Source organism: Epinephelus lanceolatus, chromosome 22 (genome assembly GCF_041903045.1).
Source record: "Epinephelus lanceolatus isolate andai-2023 chromosome 22, ASM4190304v1, whole genome shotgun sequence".
In the NCBI taxonomy this organism is placed as follows: domain Eukaryota; kingdom Metazoa; phylum Chordata; class Actinopteri; order Perciformes; family Serranidae; genus Epinephelus; species Epinephelus lanceolatus.
The window spans coordinates 29,856,192-29,872,880 of NC_135755.1; the positions used below are offsets into that span (position 1 = coordinate 29,856,192).

The 16,689-nt window shown below is 42.8% G+C and overlaps 1 long non-coding RNA gene across 2 annotated transcripts; it reads right to left on the reverse strand.

The window, feature by feature from the left end:
* Positions 1–4,829: 4,829 nt before the first annotated feature.
* Positions 4,830–14,518, reverse strand: LOC144459787 (uncharacterized). 2 transcript variants are annotated; one of them, XR_013488584.1, is made up of 4 exons: positions 14,411–14,518; positions 13,717–13,820; positions 13,325–13,364; positions 4,830–4,964 (listed from the first exon to the last, which is right to left on the reverse strand). It is a non-coding gene; the product is annotated as an uncharacterized LOC144459787 (long non-coding RNA). The 2 variants fall into 2 exon arrangements; XR_013488585.1 differs by lacking the exon at positions 4,830–4,964 and adding an exon at positions 11,774–13,014.
* Between the last annotated feature and the right edge of the window lie 2,171 nt (positions 14,519–16,689).

Consider the following 16,689-nt stretch of genomic DNA (forward strand, 5'->3'; position numbering starts at 1 on the left):
CCACCTCAGGATAACTACCTTGACTTGGCTCCACCTCAGGATAACTACCTTGAGTTGTCGGCTCCACCTCAGGATAACTACCTCGAGTTGTCTGCTCCACCTCAGGATAACTACCTTGAGTTGGCTCCACCTCAGGATAACTACCTTGAGTTGTCGGCTCCACCTCAGGATAACTACCTTGAGTTGTCGGCTCCACCTCAGAAAAACTACCTTGAGTCATCTGCTCCACCTCAGGATAACTACCTTAAGTTGTCGGCTCCACCTCAGGATAACTACCTCGAGTCGTCTGCTCCACTTCAGGATAACTACCTTGAGTTGGCTCCAGCTCAGAATAACTACCTTGAGTTGTCGGCTCCACCTCAGGATAACAACCTTGAGTTGTTGGCTCCACCTCAGGATAACTACATCGAGTCGTCTGCTCCACCTCAGGTAAACTACCTCGAGTCGTCTGCTCCACCTCAGAATAACTACCTTAAGTTGTCGGCTCCACCTCAGGATAACTACCTCGAGTCGTCTGCTCCACCTCAGGATAACTACCTTGAGTTGTCGGCTCCACCTCAGGATAACTACCTCGAGTCGTCTGCTCCACCTCAGGATAACTACCTTGAGTTGTCGGCTCCACCTCAGGATAACTACCTTGAGTTGTCGGCTCCACCTCAGGATAACTACCTCGAGTTGTCTGCTCCACCTCAGGATAACTACCTTGATTTGGCTCCACCTCAGGATAACTACCTTGAGTTGTTGGCTCCACCTCAGGATAACTACCTTGAGTTGGCTCCACCTCAGGATAACTACCTTGAGTTGTCAGCTCCACCTCAGGATAACTACCTTGACTTGGCTCCACCTCAGGATAACTACCTCGAGTTGTCTGCTCCACCTCAGGATAACTACCTTGAGTTGGCTCCACCTCAGGATAACTACCTTGAGTCGGCTCCAGCTCAGAATAACTACCTTGAGTTGTCGGCTCCACCTCAGGATAACAACCTTGAGTTGTTGGCTCCACCTCAGGATAACTACCTCGAGTCGTCTGCTCCACCTCAGGTAAACTACCTCGAGTCGTCTGCTCCACCTCAGAATAACTACCTTAAGTTGTCGGCTCCACCTCAGGATAACTACCTCGAGTCGTCTGCTCCACCTCAGGATAACTACCTTGAGTTGTCGGCTCCACCTCAGGATAACTACCTCGAGTCGTCTGCTCCACCTCAGGATAACTACCTTGAGTTGTCGGCTCCACCTCAGGATAACTACCTTGAGTTGTCGGCTCCACCTCAGGATAACTACCTCGAGTTGTCTGCTCCACCTCAGGATAACTACCTTGATTTGGCTCCACCTCAGGATAACTACCTTGAGTTGTTGGCTCCACCTCAGGATAACTACCTTGACTTGGCTCCACCTCAGGATAACTACCTTGAGTTGTCAGCTCCACCTCAGGATAACTACCTTGAGTTGGCTCCACCTCAGGATAACTACCTCGAGTTGTCTGCTCCACCTCAGGATAACTACCTTGAGTTGGCTCCACCTCAGGATAACTACCCTGAGTTGTTGGCTCCACCTCAGGATAACTACCTCGAGTCGTCTGCTCCACCTCAGGATAACTACCTCGAGTTGTCGGCTCCACCTCAGGATAACTACCTTGAGTTGTTGGCTCCACCTCAGGATAACTACCTCGAGTCGTCTGCTCCACCTCAGGATAACTACCTTGAGTTGTCTGCTCCACCTCAGGATAACTACCTCGAGTCGTCGGCTCCACCTCAGGATAACTACCTCGAGTCGTCTGCTCCACCTCAGGATAACTACCTCGAGTCGTCGGCTCCACCTCAGGATAACTACCTCGAGTCGTCGGCTCCACCTCAGGATAACTACCTCGAGTTGTTGGCTCCACCTCAGGATAAATACCTCGAGTTGTCGGCTCCACCTCAGGATAACTACCTCGAGTCGTCGGCTCCACCTCAGGATAACTACCTTGAGTTGTTGGCTCCCCCTCAGGATAAATACCTCGAGTTGTCGGCTCCAGCTCAGGATAACTTCCTGTCAGTCCCAGGTTATCTGAGTCCCTAATGTGGAAATACAGAAATAAATTGTACAAATCATTTTGAAATATCAAGCACTGATGCACACAAACAGCCGTATCATCAAGAATGCTTTCACTATGTTTCAGTATGCATACTGTACATTTTGCAAACTTAACTTTGCTTTTCTTATTCCTGCCGGTGACCTTTGTTGCATGTCATACCAGAAACAATGTAGGAACAAAAAAAAAACCTCATTTCCTCTTCTTCCTTGCACCACTTTTCATTTTTCATAGTCCATGGGAGAGCAAGAAACATTTCATTATTGTAAGCATTACAGTATAATGTAGAATATAAGTCACTTACATTATGGTAGGTTCACTTCCTGGTGCAGTAGCAGGGTGAGCTGTGTGTGGAAAATACTATGATATGACAAGACGCATTAAAAAAAATGTGCGCACAGGTCATCTAAAGAGAAAGTTAACAACTTCTGGCACTAAGTTGGCTCCGTAGAGAAAAGGCCCAAAGTGCACATAAGAATAATAAAATGCTAACCGGAAGGTTTTTCAAGAACTTGTTTTACATCATAAACAGCTATTACTTTGAAGGAGCTCTATCTCTGACAGCTGTGATTGTGTAGGTCTTTTAGTTGTGTATCTGCCTTGTTGCGTAACAGTCCTACTTCCCTGTATATTCAGTGTAGATTAGATGATTAGATATGAGGTTCGACGAAGACGACAAACTGATGAATCTGCAGCACATTTGCAAGAAAGAGAAAGAAAGACTTACCTTGGGATGTTGGGTTGATGTTGCTGGTTTTAAAAGAGGTGATGTTGACAGGATGAGAGGTGATTTGTTTCAGGTGGAGGCTGAATACAAACTCGTCAAACGTTTCCTTATCAGAGCTTCCTCTGAACCAACACTGGAAATGAAAACCTTGATACCTCAGCATGACAAACACACTGTAAAACACCAGGTCTCAAAGAGCACGCTGCATTGTAGGCCACTTTTAGTAGCCTTTTACATGTTAAGGCCACACTTTGACAAATAAAATGAACAAACATAGCTGATTATAGCCATTTTGAGATGACCAACACATGAAGTTACAAATATTTAAATACTATTACTGAACTACATCAAAAGTTCTGATCGACTAATATGGTATTTGTAACACACTTTACATATAAATGGCCATGGCCACCCTGATACAGCTACACATACACCCTATGGCACACTTTATTTTGATTTAATTTAATTTAATTTAATTTAATTTAATTTTATTTTATTTTTTGGTGCAAAATTAACATAGTGGTGACTTCACAGGTACAAAACAAACAAATATGTTTATAATAATACTGCATTTATATTATTGTCTGGCTCAGGTATTTCTTCATAGGTTGAGGGTTAGGGTTATGGAATTAGGTCCATATTATACGAAAACCAGAGTGCCCAATTCCAACAATTAATTAATTCTACATAGTTCTCAGCAGTCTGCTGAACATGTAAAAATGTAAAAGTTGTCTATTGACAAGCATACAAATAAACAAATATGGTAAATAATGTGTTCAGTAGTTTACATTTATTCATTTGATTAATTTTGTCCAGCTTAGAACAAAATGAGGAGAAAAGGCAAAGCTTCACACTATGTATGAGGTTTATAATGTATGATATTATGGGTACTGAAAAGTATCCAAAAGAAGTAACAAAAAATACAGGATAGCTTGGTCTGTGTCCCACTGCAGACTCAAACTGACCCCATTTGAAGGTCTTGAATTGTACACAGCAGATTTTCACATTAAAACCAAAATCATGACCACATTGTAACATACATTTTTATAGTATGTGGTCTGATAAAGCAACAAAAGCTGCAGTGTCTTTAAAGAAGGATGGGCAGGCAGCTGGTTCAAGTGGTGCAATCATCCACACTTTTCATGATGCTCTTAACCCAGGAGACATTCGGATCCACACATATGCGACGACCCTTTTTTGAAATCAGACTGAAAGAGAGAAATGTCTGTGTTATTATAATGTCCAACACCTGAGACAAAAAAAAAACAAACAAAACAAAACAAAAAACATAACAGAACTAGAAGTAAACCAAATTGGAGGTAGGAAATTTATTAATTATTATCAGAAATAGATTATTGAAAAAATTAAAGATTTCTGCAATATTTTTTTAATTTAATTTTTAATTTTTATATACTTTATTAATCCCCCTGAGGGGAAATTCAATTTTCAATTTTTCCACTCTGTTGTCATTAACACACAGGTCCGAAATACACACACATGCACAAACAGGACCTTTACATGCACAAAGTGGAGAGATGTCAGAGTGGGGTGGCTGCCATGGACAGATGCCCCGAGCAGTTGGGGGGTTCACTGCCTTGCTCAAGGGCACCTCGGCAGTGCCCAGGAGGTGAACTGGCACCTCTCCAGCTACCAGTCCACGCTCCATTTTGGTCCGGATGGGGACTTGAACAGGCAACTCTCTGGTTCCCAACCCAAGTCCCCATGGACTGAGCTACTGCCGCCCCAGATATACTCTACATCTAATGAGAAAATGAAAATTTAGAGTGTGTGGTGTGCAGGATGTGTGAAATGTGCACTTTATCTATTTAAATGTCCATGATTTATGATTAATTCACAAAGTAATAGTCACACTGAGTAATACTCATTGTGCTGACTTAGGTCACTGTATTAAACATATTGTGGGTGAAGTTAACTTACGTGACTGCAGCCTTTGGGTATTGGAACTCAGTCAAGATATATGAGCGGATGACATTTTTCCTCAGTCTTCTCGGGGAGAATGAGAGGCAGCAATGGCCAGCAGACACAGACATTAGTTTTTGAGGGCAACGTGGAGCGGTCAGTACCAGTTTAGGGGGACTTCTTGGAGTAATCGGCTCCAGTTCAGGAGAATTACCTTGGGTCATCAATCCCAGTTCAACCCAGTCCCTAACAGTGAAAATACATAAATTGGTTGTAAAAATAATTTTGAAATTCCAAGTACTGCTATACGTAAAAAAAAATCCCCAAAAATGAATAAAAATTGTGTAAAAATGTTTTGACTTGACTCAGATGAGGATCTCAGACTGACACAAATTCTTACAATTCATCTCCTGGCATAGTATTCTACTCACAAATGCACATATGTTTATTACTCTTCCTGTCATTCCCAGACTTTTTTCATGCACTCAGTAGATATATTTCTCTCGAATTTTGGTTGCACACTTGATAAAATCAATGTTTGTGAGCGCTTCTCCTTTGCAATCACAATCCATCCACTGGCAGGTGTGGCATATTAAGATGCTGATTAAACAGCATCATTGCTACACAGCTGTGCCTTGGGATTTTCACAATAAAATGTCACTCTAACATGTGCCGTGTGATCACACGTCCCCAGTTTTAAGGTAATGTGCCATTGGCATGCTGACGCATGGGTATGTATGCTGTATCTATTATAGCCAACTTTCTGGCTTGTGCATCAGTGCATTTGACCGTACATAATGACTGTTGTGTTTTATCTATTTTTACTTTCCATTGCCACTCTGCATGTCTGAGTGTAATGCCAATCTGTGTGTTGGTGCTTGGTGTTTCTTGCATGTCTTGTGCCATCATACAGTTTGTTGTTGTTGTTGTGTCATTGTATTGTACTGGTGCTCTGCTGTTGCTTGCTGCTTTGCATAGCCTCTGTTCTATATTGACAATATCTAATTGCTATAATTAATTCTATCTTTATGTCTCTATGCTGTCGTTGTCCCGTGGATCGTCCTGTGATTTTTTTTTTTTATCCTTTTATTGGTTTCAAAACATCTTGCCAAAGGACTGCAGTTGAAAATTAGCCAGCTGGCTGACACTGGAACATTTACAGAAATGTTGATTAATGTGCGTTGTCCTTAGAAATAAAATAAATCTAAAAACATTTGAAATGAAATCTAGCAGAGAGGTGGAAAACTGTGGCCAGTGAAGAAATTGTTTCTTCAACATGGTGCATCCCCTGGATGGCAAACCATCTTCAGGTCATCACCTCCATGAGTCAATACAGTTTGAGTCAGTAGCACAATCACATCATCACAGTGTAGCAGGGAAAAAAAACAGTGCATGCCCTGAATGGTAAAGAATCATATATTTAATTATTTATGTGTTCATTTATAATGAATAATGAATTTATTTATTTGTTTATCATGTCAACAGTGAATCGTAATGTTCATGTCAATAAAGAAAACTGGAATTTTAAAAAAAATATGAATGGAATCGTGGAATTCTAAATGTAACAACCAGAACAGAATTCATTTCCATATAATCTCACTATACTGCAATTAAGAGTATAATAAACACTCAATGTGGACCAGGATCTCAGAAGGTTAGGTCGCTCTGGAGAAATGGGTTCTGGGCAGCAAAGGTGACACAAGACACAGACTCTTCAGTTGCGTTTGAAAGGTAAAAAACAAAATATTTAATTCTCTTTCAATTAATTTTTCTCTTTCCAAGTGTGTATTCTTTTGTCTTGGAACAATATTCACAGTAACACTGATGTACTCAGCTCAATAGCATGTATCATAAACCAACAAGAAAACAGAACAAAAAGAAAACAACTCTCCCCTTTAGCACTTGTTTTTTCCCTCTTTCAGGTTAAACCAGGAATGCACCTGTCAGGTAAATATAACTATTTTATTTGCATTTTATCTTTTTATAACCCTATTTATAGTGCCTCTATGTACACAGGTGATTCCTTTAACTTTTTGTTATTACTCTCAACTCAAAGTACCAACCTGTTCCTTTAATGGAACCCGATAACTCAAAAGCAGATAAATACCAAAGAAAAACAAATCAAAAGCAATAACACATTTCAGTTTAAACAATGTAATACAATTCGACCGAATGCTGTTGTGTCAATGAGGCAGTGAATCAGTTCAGTTCAATGAGTTACTGTGTGAGTCCTATCAGTTCAACTCAGACTGTGTTGTGTCCTTTGACTCTTTGAGTGCAGTGTATTAGTGTCTTCTCACTCCGGAAATTCCTTGTATTTTGCTGCATGGGGCAATTGAATGCGATTGTCCTACCACTCTTTATTCTGGATTACTGAGCTTCAGTTATCAAAGCATCTCTCTCTCTCTTTGGATTCATCTCATGGGTTGGCTCGCCACTCCAGGACCAACTGCACCTCTCTCCCTCAGAAGCAAGCTGGCTGAAGAATTGGGTTCTTGTGGGATCTCACACTTTACAGGATGAAGAAGACGACGAAGAAGAGCAGAAGACCCCGCCTTGTACCCACAAAACCAGGAAACTATTACTGCACAGTTCAAATGTATTTTTCCACTTATCACTACAGCATTGTTATTTTTTCTATATTTAACAAATGGTATAATGACTTGTAACATTCAACTGTAACCTGTTAACAAAGTATCATTGTTTAACAGCTTGTAATGTCATGTTTCATTCAGGATCCAAAAATTCAATCTCTGTGATGATTACACACACATATTTCAAAGGCTCAGCTTCAGCTCATTCAGCTTGAACTACTAACAGGTCATTTTAATCATTGTATGGCTAATAAAGCATCGATCACACCGAGATGAAACGCAAGAAAGGGGACGCCAGTAAAACCATTGTTTTCCTATGATACAGCGTGTCTGACCGGCGTTCAAGCGTCTTTTTAAACGGGCGTTTTTCCAGCATCTTTTTAGACACGCGTTTTTGTAGACGCTTCTTTTAGACGCGCGTTTCTAGACGCTGAAAAGTTAAAATATTTTCAACTTTTTTGAGCGTCAGACGCCAGTAGCTAGCACGCATTGAGTAAGTGCTTCCAGCGTTTCAAGCGTCTTTGAAGCGTCCGCGTCTCTAGTCTCACTTCTGTGTGATCACCCCCTTAAGCTGGGAACTGCCCATTGGTCCAACAGCCCATTGGTCCGACATCCCATTGTTCCGACCATATTAAACCCATTGTTCCGAAGTCCGTTCCAAAATCATCATGATGCCCTGTGGTTAAGGTCTGGTTAGGTTTAGGCACAAAAACCACTTGGTTAGGGTTAGGAAAAGATCATGGTGTGGGTTAAAATGAAAAAGAAAGTGACAAACACATGAGCCGTGAACCTGCTTCACCTCAAGCCTTTCCCAGCTGACCCAGAGCCGGTCGCGGCGCACCATCAAGGTAGAAATACGCCCGCCGGGAGCCGTTCAGCACCGCGGACCATGGGACTAATGGGCTGTCGGACCAATGGGCTGTCGGACCAATGACATGGACCCCTTAAACTCAACAACTCAGCTAGACATCAGTTCAGCTAAACAGTAACATTAGCTTACAAACATATTAATGTAAACAGACATTAAACCTTTACACATTTCCCCACAATCATAGCTGCTAGCAACTTAATATTAATAGGCCACGGGCCTGCAACAACCGAACTACTATTAGCAGTTATTAATAGAGAAACCCTATTTTATCATAGCTAACGCGATGCTAACGGTTGCTAGCGCTAGCGCAGTTAGCGCGCCTAATGCTAACGGTTGCTAACGCTAGCGCAGCTAACGTTTCTGCGACTAACGTCGGCCACCGCCAGTTTTTTATAACTCTTTCACATTATTTCATCATGTTTAACAGTTTATAAACTCCATATTTCTATCACAGCAAGCTGCTAATTGACACATTAGCATCTCAGTCAACTCACCGAGACTTTTCCTTCGGCAAATAGCAGCAGGATTGTTACTACCACAGGTCTTTTAGGGGTCGGTGAATCTGGTTGGGGAGAATATTTTTCTTTACACAGACTTTAGAAAGCTACAGTAATTCACCAGTAGTAAGCACACATATTTTACTTCCAAGTGTCTACTGTTCTCTCTGCTTCAACATACATCTGCCTCGGTCACCTTTCAGTAGGAAAAGGGGACGTGCTGCGTCTCCCCATGAGCTTCTCAACAACGTAAGGGGCGGGTTTAACCTTTTTGATAGATGTGGGTAACGCCAATAAAGTTAACCATGAAATATTTACAAAATCCGCTCTTCCAACCACAGGTTCACCTTCCCACAGTTTTTTAAAATATGTTTTCTCCTACTAATCACCTATTTTACAGGTTTCTGGTAACCGGGGGTTACATAAACATCAAAGCAGAATAGAATGACATCATCAGCACACTGACACGGAATGTGATATCTTTGTGACATATTTAAATAAAGTAAAAAAAAAAAAAAAAAGAAAAAAAAAGAAAAAGAAAAGAATGCCTTTGTGACATCACGATGCAAGGGCCTGAAAGTCTCTAAGTAGGACCTGTTAACATAAGTATTTAGCTCGTGACTACAGTGGGTTAAATCACTTCAGACCTTTCAACGAGTGACAACTGCAAGAGAAATCTTTGCAAGATGCAGCGCAACGGAGTCTTCAGAAGAAACAGGAGGGCCGTCAGGCAGCAGAAGAAGAACCAACTTAGCCAGGAGACAAAACAACGGCTGGCTAAGCGAAAATCCTTCTGGACAGATGAGATGGAGGAGCTGATCACACAGCTAAAAGGTCTCTCTCTCAACCAGGAGCTCAAGGCTGAGAGAGAAGACAATGGTCAGCTACCGACAAAAAGGGCCCGACGAGAGGAGGAACCACGCCATGGCCAAGGCCAACAGGAGCCTACGACACCCATGGAGACGGATGAAGTCTGTGTGATGGATGTCCCTATGATAGATGTCTCTCTGATGGATGTCACTATGGTGGATGTCTCCATGATGGATGTCACTATGATGGATGTCTCTGAGATGGATGTCACTATGATGGATGTCTCCATGACGGATGTTTCTGAGATGGATGTCTCTGAGATGGATATCTCTTAGATAGCAAGGGGGCAGCCTTCACTGTGGAACAAGAACCTCCACCATCACCATTAACACCCCCCCCCCCCCCCCCCCCCCCCCCCACCTCCATAAGTAGACCCTTTCCTCCAAGACATTTTCACTTGTGAGAAGTCAAAATGTCTGCTGGAATAATGTCTATTTATGGGGGGAGGGGCATGGTGGTGCAGTGGATAAGAGAAAAGTGGAAGAAAAACAAAAGGCCCCAGCACTAAACCTCCATCACCACCATTAACACCCCCACCCCTCCATAAGTAGACCCTTTTGTACAAGACATTTTCACTTGTGAGAAGTCAGAATGTCTGCTGGAATAATGTCTATTTATGGGGGGAGGGGCATACTTTTTTTCTTTTTCTGTGTGTGTGTGTGTGTGTGTGTGTGTATGTGTGTGTGTGTGTGTGTGTGTGTGTGTGTGTGTGTGTGTTGCAAAGCAAAAAGACACTGGTAGTGGTACTTTCACATTAGTGAAATGGGGTTCAACTCCCTACAGTGTCATTGCTAAAAGCCAAACACAAGACTTTACAACAACTTCATAAACAACAATTCAATTCAATTCAATTCAATTTTATTTTATTTATAAAGCCCAATATCACAAATCACAATTTGCCTCACAGGGCTTTACAGCATACGACATCCCTCTGTCCTTTGGACCCTCACAGCGGATAAGGAAAAACTCCCCAAAAAAACCCTTTAACGGGGAAAAGAAACGGTAGAAACCTCAGGAAGAGCAACTGAGGAGGGATCCCTCTTCCAGGACGGACAGACGTGCAAAGGATGTCATACAGAACAGATCAGCATAATAAATTAACAGTAATCGGCATGACACAATGAGACAGAGAGAGAGAGAAAGAGAGAGAGAGAGAGAGAGAGAGATGCAGGTAATGACAGCAGCTTACAACAACATTATTGAAAGTAATAATATTATAGTTACAGTTCTGGCTACTGTGGTACAATATGTTGAAAGTATGTATTAATATCTGGCAGTATACATGTGTGACAATAGTCATATGTGTATAATAACAGTAGAAGTATGACTAATGACTAATGATGGCAGCAGCAGCAGCAGCAGGAGGCATCTGGCAGGACCACGGCAGCAGCACAACCACACATGTCACGCTGTCCAGGCACCGCTGCGATATGAGTTAATCTGAGAGACAGTGGAGCACAAAGGCTCCGGAGAAGAAGCCAAGTTAGTGACATCCAGAATGGCCGAGTTAGCAAGATGCAGTAATAGGATACGAGAGAGAGAGAGAGAGAGAGAGAGAGAGAGAGAGAGAAGGAGAGAAGGTGCCCGGTGTATTATAGGGGGGTCCTCCGGCAGACTAGGCCTAAGTCAGCCTAACTAGGGGCTGGTACAGGGCAAGCCTGAGCCAGCCCTAACTATAAGCTTTATCAAAGAGGAAAGTCTTAAGTCTAGTCTTAAATGTGGAGACGGTGTCTGCCTCCCGGACCGTAACAGGAAGATGATTCCACAGGAGAGGAGCCTGATAGCTGAAGGCTCTAGCTCCTGATCTACTTTTGGAGACTTTAGGGACCACGAGTAACCCTGCGTTCTCAGAGCGCAGTGTTCTGGTGGGATAACAAGGCACTATGAGCTCTCTAAGATATGACAGAGCTTGACCATTTAGAGCTTTATAAGTTAACAGTAGGATTTTAAATTCAATTCTGGATTTTACAGGGAGCCAGTGCAGAGAAGCTAAAACAGGAGAAATATGACCTCGTTTCTTAGTTCCTGTTAGTACACGTGCTGCTGCATTCTGAATTAGCTGGAGAGTTTTTAAGGACTTACTAGAGCTACCTGATAATAGAGAGTTACAGTAATCCAGCCTTGAGGTAACAAAAGCGTGGACCAATTTTTCTGCATCTTTTCGGACAACTGATTAAATATATACACCTCAATCTGTATCCATATCAATCACACATGTAACCTTTCATCTTTCAACTGACGCCTCCTTACCAAAATATACGCTTACTACAGCCACTGAACTAGTACTATACTATGAAGTTTTTCAATTACATTTTGATGACATACTATACTATGATGTTTTTAATGATATTTTGATGACATAATATACTGTTAGAGCCATTTGTAAAATATTCATAAACATATTTTCATGTATTTAATTTGCTGAGGATAAGCATAGTCTCAGTGTAGCATGCTTAATAAGGACCAATAAGCTGTGTAATCGTGTAGTCAACTCTAGCTTCTGAGTGATTAAAAGGCATGACGTATTTTGCCTGTGTTTGGTTATTATGTTTTTGTAAGATGTTTAGGTACTGTTTTCATTTTGTATATGAAGAACAAAGTTTTCAGTAAACATTTTAAAAGGAAGAACACGGACTACGGAGTTTTACTGAAGCATGCGTCAGCTATATGCTTGGTGTCTATAGCTCAGCGAGTCACTCTGGCAATCAGTAATGATGCTCATTACCCATGCCGTTGGAGCCGAGCTGCACCAATCACATCGGTGTATCTGATACAGGCGGGCCAGAGGCGAGCTAAACAGATGGCGACAGCGCTGCAACGACAAAGTCCAGAATCAGTCAGTAAACATTGCACGATGACTATGGATGAACACCAGTTGTTTGAAATGGCTTTGGCCGCTACAATGAATGAGTTAGACTTGGCTTTTTCTTGAAAAGAGGAACAGAAGACAGCGCTCGAATCTTTCCTTTGCAAGAAGGATGTTTTTGCTGTTTTGCCGACCGGATACGGCAAGAGTCTAATCTACCAGTTAGCTCAGCTGATAGCGCTCTGGATACGTCACCCCGTGTATTGTTCTGATTGGTCGTAGTGTTATCAAATTGCATGCAGTGATATTTTCAAATGCATGCTTGGTGCCGCCCCTTGAGTTGGGCCATTTGCATTACTCATAGCCAGACCCTAAATCTTTCTAGATTTGGGTCTGGATTTCCAGGCTATATTTATTAACATGTGCGCGCAAGAATGAAAACTGTGGAAAATCTTTGGCGATTAGACCCCATTGAGATGGTATGATTTAGGGAGCATGATGAATCCATCGTCCAATAGGGAACCCCCAAGAGGTCCACACAGTGGTGATGGTAGAGGTGGTGAAGATGAGATGTGAGGAAGATGGAGAAGTGCTGATGATCTGGATGAGTAGAGGAATGAGCCTTTGTTGAGCTTGTCCTGGACTCTGGATACACTGGCTGCAGGTGAACAGGGTGGAAGAGGGCACTACAGTTCGAAATCAATTGACGGCTGACAGCAGCAGGAGAGATATATATATATATATATATATATCTCCTGCTGCTGTCAGCAGATAAAACTGCACAATTTAGAGTGACCCAAAGCACACCTGTGTAGTAATGCAACCAAAATTTAAGAGAAATATAGATCCATTGAGAGCATTAAAAAGTATTTCATGGTAAACTCAACCTTTGAGAAATGGGAGCAACCACAAAAACAAAAGTTTGCATTTCAATTATTGTTCAGTATATATAGTACAAAGTCACTTACATTGTTGCAGATTCACTTCCTGGTGCAGGAGTAGAATGAGCTGTTATATAATGTCATGTACAGGGGAAAAAGAAATTATACACCAATCCAAAATAATGCTAATAATAATAATATTAATTAATAATAAGTAGATGCAGTAGCAGCCTTCTTTATTTATTCATGTTTTTCCCACCTTCCACACTAATTGTTACTGACTTTGAAGCTATTTTTGACTCGCAAAACACTCACCAAACCTAGAATCCACAACAGAACAATATTTTCAATAATCTCAAACCATACAAAGTCAAAACCTGCTTCCATTCAGCAGTATTCAACTTTTGAAACAGTTTGATGTGGTTTTTTGGAGCAGTTTCCTTTGAAAATCTATTACAGGGAAACAAATAATAACTTACAATCATCAGGATTCACTCCTTTTCCATTTTCATCGAGGGTTATCAAAAGTCTCTTAACCCATGCAGCATCTGGATCAACACAGAGGGTGGTAGTTGTGAATATTCTGTTGAGAGAAGGAATCACAAAGGTGTTTGTTAACAATGAGTGTTAGACTTAACCATAAGTCAGTGGTGTGCTTTATGACTTGTATTTATTTATTTATTTATTTATTTATTAATAAGACAGATAGACAGACAGATCTCTGAGTGAAATTACAGCCGGGCAGACACTGTATGATTTGAGCCCATTCTGTGACGATTCTGGAGTCTGACGACTCATCTCCACTTACAAACAAACTTCTACCTTGCTGCAGCCCCAGAGCTTTCGAATGAATCTTTAATGACAATGTCAATAGCCAGAATGGTCGGCAGGGGAAGACAGGCCGTTTTATTGTATTGTATTACACGTACAGTTCGAGCGCTCAGGTCATGGCTTGAAGCTCGGACTGCACAGTGTGAGCACATAAGTTGTGAGCTTTAGCTTTACACCAATTTACTCAGACAGTGGGAGCTGGAATCAAATAACAACATTTCTCAAAATGGATGCAAATCGTGCAGAGTATAACCAGCTTTAGGCATTATGAGAATAAACAGAAATATACAGAATGTATCATTCCATTTATGCTGATAAACTAAATTCTAAACTTTTACTTACACAATGGCTTCAACAGGACAAGTGGGGGGTGATTTTCTGGATCCCTTAATGTCTTTTAGAGGTACTCGTCCGCTGAAGAATTCAAAGCAGCAGCTAACTGGAGTTGGCTCCAGCTCAAGATAACTACCTTGAGTTGGCTCCACCTCAGGATAACTACCTCGAGTCGTCTGCTCCACCTCAGGATAACTACCTCGAGTTGTTGGCTCCACCTCAGGATAACTACCTCGAGTCGTCGGCTCCACCTCAGGATAACTACCTCGAGTTGTTGGCTCCACCTCAGGATAACTACCTCGAGTCGTCGGCTCCACCTCAGGATAACTACCTCGAGTCGTCTGCTCCACCTCAGGATAACTACCTCGAGTTGTCTGCTCCACCTCAGGATAACTACCTTGAGTTGGCTCCACCTCAGGATAACTACCTTGAGTTGTCGGCTCCACCTCAGGATAACTACCTTGAATTGTCTGCTCCACCTCAGGATAACTACCTCGAGTCGTCTGCTCCACCTCAGGATAACTACCTCGAGTTGTCTGCTCCACCTCAGGATAACTACCTTGAGTTGGCTCCACCTCAGGATAACTACCTCGAGTTGTCTGCTCCACCTCAGGATAACTACCTTGAGTTGGCTCCAACTCAGGATAACTACCTTGAGTTGTCGGCTCCACCTCAGGATAACTACCTCGAGTTGTCTGCTCCACCTCAGGATAACTACCTTGACTTGGCTCCACCTCAGGATAACTACCTCGAGTTGTCGGCTCCACCTCAGGATAACTACCTCGAGTTGTCGGCTCCACCTCAGGATAACTACCTTGAGTTGGCTCCACCTCAGGATAACTACCTTGAGTTGGCTCCACCTCAGGATAACTACCTTGACTTAGCTCCACCTCAGGATAACTACCTCGAGTTGTCTGCTCCACCTCAGGATAACTACCTTGAGTTGGCTCCACCTCAGGATAACTACCTTGACTTAGCTCCACCTCAGGATAACTACCTCGAGTTGTCTGCTCCACCTCAGGATAACTACCTTGAGTTGGCTCCACCTCAGGATAACTACCTTGACTTAGCTCCACCTCAGGATAACTACCTTGACTTAGCTCCACCTCAGGATAACTACCTCGAGTTGTCTGCTCCACCTCAGGATAACTACCTTGAGTTGGCTCCACCTCAGGATAACTACCTTGAGTTGTTAGCTCCACCTCAGGATAACTACCTTGAGTTGGCTCCACCTCAGGATAACTACCTTGAGTTGTTAGCTCCACCTCAGGATAACTACCTTGAGTTGGCTCCACCTCAGGATAACTACCTTGAGTTGTTGGCTCCACCTCAGGATAACTACATTGAGTTGTTGGCTCCACCTCAGGATAACTACCTCAAGTCGTCTGCTCCACCTCAGGTAAACGACCTCGAGTCGTCTGCTCCACCTCAGAATAACTACCTTAAGTTGTCGGCTCCACCTCAGGATAACTACCTCGAGTCGTCTGCTCCACCTCAGGATAACTACCTTGAGTTGGCTCCAGCTCAGAATAACTACCTTGAATTGTCGGCTCCACCTCAGGATAACTACATTGAGTTGTTGGCTCCACCTCAGGATAACTACCTCGAGTCGTCGGCTCCACCTCAGGATAACTACCTCGAGTCGTCTGCTCCACCTCAGGATAACTACCTCAAGTCGTCTACTCCACCTCAGGATAACTACCTTGAGTTGTCGGTTCCACCTCAGGATAACTACCTTGAGTTCTGGACTCCACCTCAGGATAACTACCTCGAATCGTCTGCTCCACCTCAGGTAAACTACCTCGAGTCGTCTGCTCCACCTCAGGATAACTACCTCGAGTTGTAGGCTCCACCTCAGGATAACTACCTTGAGTTGTCGGCTCCACCTCAGAATAACTACCTTGAGTTGTCGGCTCCACCTCAGGATAACTACCTCGAATCGTCTGCTCCACCTCAGGTAAACTACCTCGAGTCGTCTGCTCCACCTAAGGATAACTACCTCGAGTCGTCTGCTCCACCTCAGGATAACTACCTCGAGTTGTCTGCTCCACCTCAGGATAACTACCTTGAGTTGGCTCCACCTCAGGATAACTACCTTGAGTTGTCTGCTCCACCTCAGGATAACTACCTTGAGTTGGCTCCACCTCAGGATAACTACCTTGAGTTGACTCCACCTCAGGATAACTACCTTGAGTTGTCTGCTCCACCTCAGGATAACTACCTCGAGTTGTAGGCTCCACCTCAGGATAACTACCTTGAGTTGTCGGCTCCACCTCAGAATAACTACC